A 7,795-nucleotide genomic window follows, 5' to 3' on the forward strand; every position below is an offset into this window, starting at 1 on the left:
TCTTGATCACTCTCTTTACATTACCACAAACTAGTTGTCAAGCTCTTTAGTGTAGCTAGTTATGAGAGCTTGTTTGCTTGGTTGGTGGGGCTCTTTAGTTAGCCTTTGAGAGCACACTAATATAAGGTAGTGTCATAGCTATTATGTGAATAGATACTATCTAAACTAGAATTATGGTAGGTGGCTTACATTTTGAGTAGGCTAGCACAACACTTGCTTCGACTCATAATTGTCTAACCATTTTGTTAAGTGTTGTTGTAGAAATTTTTATTAGGCTATTCACTCCCCCTCTAGCCATTAGGACCTTTCAACCATCGACCATGCATTAGTGTTTGATTCAATGGTATGGAGATGATGTCAAACTGGTTCGTGCTGATGAGTCCGTGAGCATCGCAACAACTGATCCAGTCTTTTGGGAACTAGGAGACTTCGAATGTTTTTCTGGTAAGTTATAAGAAGGAGGCTTTATTAAGATCAGTAATGAAAGTCAACAGCCAATACAAGTGATCGGCTCTGAGAGTTTGTTTTAGTAGAAAAGTCACGGCTTCACGTCGGCCATTGGATTAAAGGAAAAATAAACATTGAGTCTTGGAGATGGATTTAGGTCGACATATATGAATGCTGAGTTAAAGTGCAAGCGCGATTCAGAGTTAATGGATTTCTCAAAGGAGTTCTGTTTCACTTAATAGGATGCTTGAATTGAGTTGGTTAATCGTTTGACCTTTGATATAAAATGTTTTGTGGGACGTTATCCTAACATCAGGTCAATATTTGATAGCTGATTTGTTCTCGGCTCTAATAGTCGGTACCAGAAGGGTATCGCCTCTAGTTCAAAAAATAAACCTAAAGATGTGAAAAAGCCGATACGATATGTATCGCCTATAGAATAAAAACAAAAATAAAGATAGTCACAACAAGGGCGTCTACACTACCATGATGTACCTACAGCGCGCTCAACGGCCAATGTAGGAAGCCACTTGGCCATCCCTAACCTTTGTTGCAGTTTGTGGCTTCAGCAAGCGAATTTTTCACAGTGCTCTTTCTGTGTTCTCAACTTGATCTGATTGTGGGACTTCTAAAGCTAACAATCGCCTTATTAAAAGTCAGAAGCAATAAATGAAAGATTGCTTGCAGTCAGCTCAGGATTGGAAGATCAAGACATCAAGCCGATAGAGCCCTTTATGTAGTGCATGCAAGTCAGATTTCCATGTATATATATACACGTTGTATGTGGGCACAAAAAGGATGAGTCAGATCTTGGAAGTACGTGTGGTCATGCCATGTCATATGTTTGATTGAGAACACAGAGATCATAAGGCTGACAAAGTCTAGCTGATATGTACATACTAGGAGAAAGTTCGAGCAAAGGCATTCATTGGTTCAAAGCGGAGGTACGCATATTCTTTATTTTATGCTTTTCCTATCACTTGTGAACAACCTATCATAGGGAAAACATGCTATCTAAGTAGTTGATGAATGAGATATGGTTTGATGAAAGAAACCTTGCTTCTTTTTGCAAAGTACTTGGGAAATTTTCTTACAAAAATTCAAAATCAATAGCTTGTCTCCTCAATGATGTTGAATTTCCTACCAAAGCCATATATTAGTCTTATTAAAAACCTTCCACATATGATGCTTGCTCTGTGTTGAGTTTTGTTAAGTTTTGTTGACCCTTGTTGAGAGATTTATCATGTTTCCAAGATCAAGATCATGTACACGCCACATATATGTGCTGCTTCTATACTGGAAGTATGCAAAAACTTGTTCTTCATCCACCTCAAAATGTTCTGCTCCTACACTGGGAGAAGGCAAAAAAAAGGTTAGATTTTATTAGAATAAATGCTCTAAGTTCTTGATAATATTTCTCTCAAAAAATTTGTTATAAAGAGAGACATGGGTTATACAAAAATATATAAAAGATGGATATAAAAGAAGTCCAAAATAAATAAATAAAAAAGGGAAAAAGAAAAAGATGAAAAAAGATAGCCCATGTTCTCGCAAAAAATATTCCATAAGAGAAATGTATTTCAAAGAGCATAGTAGAATTAGGTTAGCCACCAAATATTCCATGCACATGCACATCTTGATCTAAGAGTATGACATTTCTCTCCTTGAATCCGGGATTTGACCTTACAATATATGCAAGGTAAGTACGCTACATATTTTATCCCTACCTAAAACTCCACATAAGCTTTTTTGAAGTAGGATAAGAAGAGACAAAACAATGCTTTGATGAGGACTATACACATTGAGCGATCTGAGAGAATCATTTGAGGAGCAAAGCTATGTTTTAATTTGAAAATCTTTCAAAAAACCAAGTTTTTTGAGCAGGGGAAGCGAGGATGACTGGATTCTAATCCGTTCCATTCCTGAACCACCCAAGATGATATGATAGACACTTCAAATTTCACATGTGTAGGTGAGGCCTAAAATAAGGTAATATCGCTGCCAGTATATTCCTTGGCTCCTTGGAAGAAGACTATCGGCTACAATACATAAACTTTTATGCAACATATTTCCATACTGTCGGTTAACTTGTATTGCTATGATCGAACTCAGGGGGCTAGCTCCTAATCAGCTAAAGCAGATGAACGGAGATGCAGAGAAAGATCAATTTTGAAGTTATTAAGATCAAAAAGAAGATGGAGCCAATGCAGCTTTCAGTGATTGCGATCAAATGTCATCGGCTAGGAAAAAGAAGACCATCAGATCAAAATAGTTCGAACCATGAAAACTCATACTTCGAACTAGGGGGCCTGTATTTACATCAAAATTTGGTAAGCTTATTCTAGAAAGGAAGAGATTGTCCGATGATGTCAAAAGCGAGAAAGTTTCCTAATTAAGGGATATTTATGAGCCGGCCAAGAAATATTATTTAATTAATTTGAGAGAGACATGACGTCCAGGTGCATATTAAGATGAAAGAAACAAGGACACGTATCAAACAAGGAAGCTTCATCAGCAAGAATTCTACATAAGGGAAATTAGTGTCCATGTATCTTGGTATTTCTTTTTATCTAGTCATGCTCGTTTATGACTCTTATCAGCCTAGGGTATAAATATAAACCCCCGGCTATTGTATCAGGACAACAATCAATCCAATATACAAGTCATTTACTTTTTCAGCTCTGGACACCCCTTAGGAGTAGGAGTACAGTAGATCTCGGTGAGTTCTTCAACAAGTACGGCTGTATCGATCCGGTCGATCTCCACTGCTTGTTGTAAGTACCGTCATGGCTTATAACTCTATTCGTATGGCTACATCGATCCGGTCAACCTCCACTACGACTCTGGTATAAATTAGTTATCGACTCTTGCCAAGTTCAAGTACGGCTGCATCGATCCGGTCGACCCCCACTGCATGAACTAGATTAAGGTCAAGTTATCGGCTCTACCTTAGAATGACTGTCTTTGGTAGATTCATTAAGTTAGCAATATTGCTTATTATTTTTATTATTTATCTAAATTACAACAATATCACTCTACCCGATTGGGATTGATCTAGATCAGCCTTATATCCTATTTAGCCCATCGTTTGTTAATCTAAAAGTGATCTAATCTGTGCATTAAACGATGAGTTACGTTTTATCGGCTGTTTTACATCAATCTTGATCGTGCATAGCGTGCGGTTAGAGCATGTTGTGTCTTGAGTAGATTTATTGGCTAGCGAAAACCGTTCCATGGCCCGTTATCACGGCCTGTGTGATTCTGCCTCACACCCCACTGTTAGCACCATGGAGTAGAGATCGTTATTTGGTAGATCTATTCCTGATAAGGCATGACTTTAACTGTGCGTTATGCTTGAATTGACTGTTTTAGCCGATATCGAGTGCTTTCACGAACAGTTCGCATCATGAGATCATTGAAATAGAGATATATTGAAAGGTGTGTTAGCCCTATGATCTTATTATTGTATTACGGCCTGCATAATTCTACCTCATGCTCCACTGATACTAATAATAAGTTAGGGTCGTTGAGTCTATTATTATTTCTATGGCCTGCATGATTCTACCTCATGCCCCACTGGTCATAGCAATAGATGAGATCTAATATGTTCATTAGATTTATCTTTATTAAACGATTAAATGGTGTTGAATTGTTTCTTTACATAAAAGAGGTTCGGTTGCTTGTAATCATTGGTGCAGCATAAACCAATCATTATTGACATCTTATTGCCATTGATTAATATCTGCTCAAATAACAACATTCATCTTGAATGATAGTCGATTCTTCTTATACAACCCAATGAGTTTTAACCGATTTATTCTCATGAATATGTTGGAATCGACTATTTAGTCGATCTCCTTTCATATCGGCTCTTAGAGCCACACATTCGGGACTATCTGGCAACACCGGTAAGTTCCGCCCTTAATTACTGATAAGCATTCTCTCCTTATCAATTATAGGGTCAAATTGACTAGCATGTCTCGGGAGGAGTGCGCAGGATCGACCATCTCTGCACTGAAGCTAGGCGGATCTATAGCTCCATCGAGTAGACCCTTCCGGCTTGCTGCGTATGTCCTCGGCATGGGACAAAAATTTTGTGTCAATAGTTCTATCATGAGATATCAAGATTGATTCTTCTATAGGCAAGGAAAACAGGCGAGAGCTAGAACACATCACCTTGCGGAAGTCCCCTGTGACGTGCGCAGTGATGTCCTCCTCAAGCGAGCGCTTGAACCGCTAAATATTAACAGAGTAGCAGGATCAGGTACATGAAAAAAGTGAAGTCATTTAATTTTTAGGAAGACCTAAAAATCACCCATCCACTCCTTCAATTCATTTCCACTTCTCTATAGGAGTTGGTATAATCATCAAATTCATGCAAGCTACATACTAAAGATTCTGAGATGAACTATAAATTTAGTACCCTGCTCTCTTCCTGCGTGTGCAGCATGGGTGGCCCCATATTTCTTCACCTTAGTGAAGCTCTCCTCTAGGTACACTGCGAGGTTGTATAGGATGCTGCAAAGTCACCAAAAACCACTTTAATGCACATGCTATACAATCTTGCACTGTGAGGCCTGCTATTACCGCGTCTGATACGAAATTCAGATTGATTTTACCTACCTGGTCCTTCCGAGAGGGAGACCGACCGATCTCCTGCCGGAGTTTCTGTTGCTTCTACAGCGACGGCAAGCAGCACACGGAAGCTTGAGAAGTCATCAGCCAGAGCCCAGCACATCTAAACTTCCTTTCTTTTTAGAACAGCATATCTAAACTTCTAGTAGGAGTAACTGGCAAAGCAACAATGGCGGACAAAAACCTTGCGAGACCCTACAAGCATCACACTACAAGTGTTACCCCCCATCCGGTGGGAGATGTTGCACACCAAAAACACACTAACAAGCCGGTACAGAAATCTCCTGATCCCGTACGTGATCCTGGATCCTACTCCAAGCCGCCGCCGGTGACGCTGGAAAAGGCTTTTTATGGAATGCTTTATTACTCGGTATCGACGTACCGTGCAAGTTCTTGGCCTCTGTACTTGTCCAATTATGTACACTGAACTGAAATGGACGCTGCAACGGCCTCTTGTTCTCGATGAACACGGTCACTCGGAGCTGCCGCGAGCTGGCATCTGGACGCCGAGACCGTGCCACTCTTCATCCTCACACGGGACGTGCCATCTGATTGATAGGAGTAGTACACCTGAAGCACGACGACCTGCCGCCTGCGACTTGGCCCGGCCCTGATGCTCGGAGTCGGAGATGAGGCGGTGTAGTTAGAGATGGGATGGGAGCGGTTTTCGCCGCAAGAATCGCCCGTCACAACTGTCCGCAATGCATCTGCGCAGGAAGACGGAGTCGTCGAAGCCCAGGCCAAGGCCGGCCACGAGCGAGCTCTTGGGCTCCAGCTTCACGTTGACGTAGGGGTGCGACACGCCGAGCGCGCCAGCTGGGAGCGGCGGCATGAACGGCTTCACGTCCACCAGCTGGGCGACGGAGGGGTTGGTGGCGGCGGTGACCGCGGACGGCGGCGAGGGCGGGGCGTTGCAGCGGTCTTCGTCGGGGAGGTTCACGGTGGTGATGTCGTGGATGCTGGACCGACGCTTGTCCTTGCCGCCGGAGTTGAGCCGGATGAAGTACTTCTGCGCGTGGCTGGCCACCTGCGTCGGCGTCCGGGTCGTCACGTACTTGCGCGAGATGTTCCGCCAGTCCCCTCTCCCGTACTTCTTCAGCCCCATCAAGAAAAGCCTGAGACACGAAATGAAATTCGCCATTTTTAGCAGACGGAAAGAAGAAAGAAGGCGAGCGGGCGGATCCATCGACCCGCACCCGCCCAGCACGACGATGATGGTTCTGGTTGGGACTGTTGCTTACTTGTGCTCCTCCTCCGTCCAGGGGACGCCCTTCTTCCGCTCCTGGTCCGACCCCCGCGCGCGCTTGAGGCAGTAGCCGCGCCTGAACCCGCCGTCGCCGCCGTCCCAGGCCTCGAGGGTGAACCCGGACGATGGGACCGAGCTGCTGTAGTGCGGGAACGGCACGAGCCCGGCCTCGATGTAGCCGACGTCGTTCTCGAGGTCGTGGTAGTGGTTCCTCACGTCGTCGGCCGTCTTCCTGGGCAGCATCTCCGCCACCTTCTCCCACCTGTCGGGCGCGTTCCGGTCGATCTGCGCCAGCGCCTTCTCGAACTGTTTGTTCTCCTCCGCCGTCCACACGTCTCCTCTCCGCCAGAAAACCGAGTGCGTGTCCGGCTGCCAGAAGCAGGGCGCCGTCGGCGGCAACAGCACCGGCGTCCACGCCGCCTCCGCCATCATCTTGGCCGCTGCCTGACCACCTGAGCTGGAGCTGTCTGGCTGGTAGCGAAGAAGACGAGGGAGAGAATTAGGGGGAGGTGGAAGGTAGCGTGGGTATATAGGGATTAGGGAGACGAATCAAATTCCCCGGAGGATGCCGAAGTGGCCGGAGTTTACTCCGGCTCCACCGTTGGAGGCCTTAAAGAAAAGGCGAGCAAGGCAGTGGATGCTTGTGATTGGGTGTTGGACTTGGTGGATTTCGTGGCCTCTCAACTCTCAACCATGGCCGCTTTCTCATTGTAGATACCTGGTAAATTCGATATTTTTACTTCAGTTGCTTTGATTGGACTTCACTGATCCTGTTCCAGGGTCAGGTATGTCCCGGGGAAGCTTTGGCGTAATTGCAGATGCTGTTGCATTCTTGCATTTGTTTATTGGCCTCGCCAGCTGTTTTCTCTCTCATGCTTGCTTTTCTTTTCTTTATTAATCATTGCCAAAGCTAGTTTAGCTTTTTTATTTGTTTGTGTGTTTTTTTTCAGATGGAAGTAAGGAGTGAGAAGAAAGCTATTCTTTGTTTCCAAAGAAGGCAAAAAAAAAAATATAGCTCGTTTTTTTTTTTTTTTGCAGATGGAAGTAAGGAGTGAAAAGAAAGCTATTGTTTGTTTTCAAAGAAGGCAAAAAAAAAAAAAAGTAGACTCTGAATGCCTTATTGCCCGAGGTACTTTTGCATTTAACTAACTTTGCATGTCGCTGTTTTGTATATAGGAGTAAGCCAAAGGAAACCCTACACAAAATTTAGGTGTAGGAAAGAAGTTTTTCATCAAAGCTCTTGTTTAGTTCACGAAAAGTTTTTCCCAAAAAGTGCTACAGTATCCATCACATCGAATCTTGCGATGCGTACATGGAGCATTAAATGTAGACGAAAAAAAACTAATTGCACAGTTTGGTTGGAAAATTGCGAGACGAACTGTTTTGAGCCTAATTAGTCCATGATTGAACACTAATTGCCAAATAAAAACTGAAAGTGCTACAGTAGCCAAATTTCCAACTTTCCAC

At 43.6% G+C, this 7,795-nt stretch overlaps 1 pseudogene; it reads right to left on the reverse strand.

Moving 5' to 3' along the window:
- Window positions 1-5,244: 5,244 nt before the first annotated feature.
- On the reverse strand, window positions 5,245-7,010 carry LOC136459453 (transcription factor DIVARICATA-like; annotated as a pseudogene).
- Between the last annotated feature and the right edge of the window lie 785 nt (window positions 7,011-7,795).

The sequence above is a fragment of the Miscanthus floridulus genome, chromosome 6 (assembly GCF_019320115.1).
Source record: "Miscanthus floridulus cultivar M001 chromosome 6, ASM1932011v1, whole genome shotgun sequence".
Taxonomy (NCBI): domain Eukaryota; kingdom Viridiplantae; phylum Streptophyta; class Magnoliopsida; order Poales; family Poaceae; genus Miscanthus; species Miscanthus floridulus.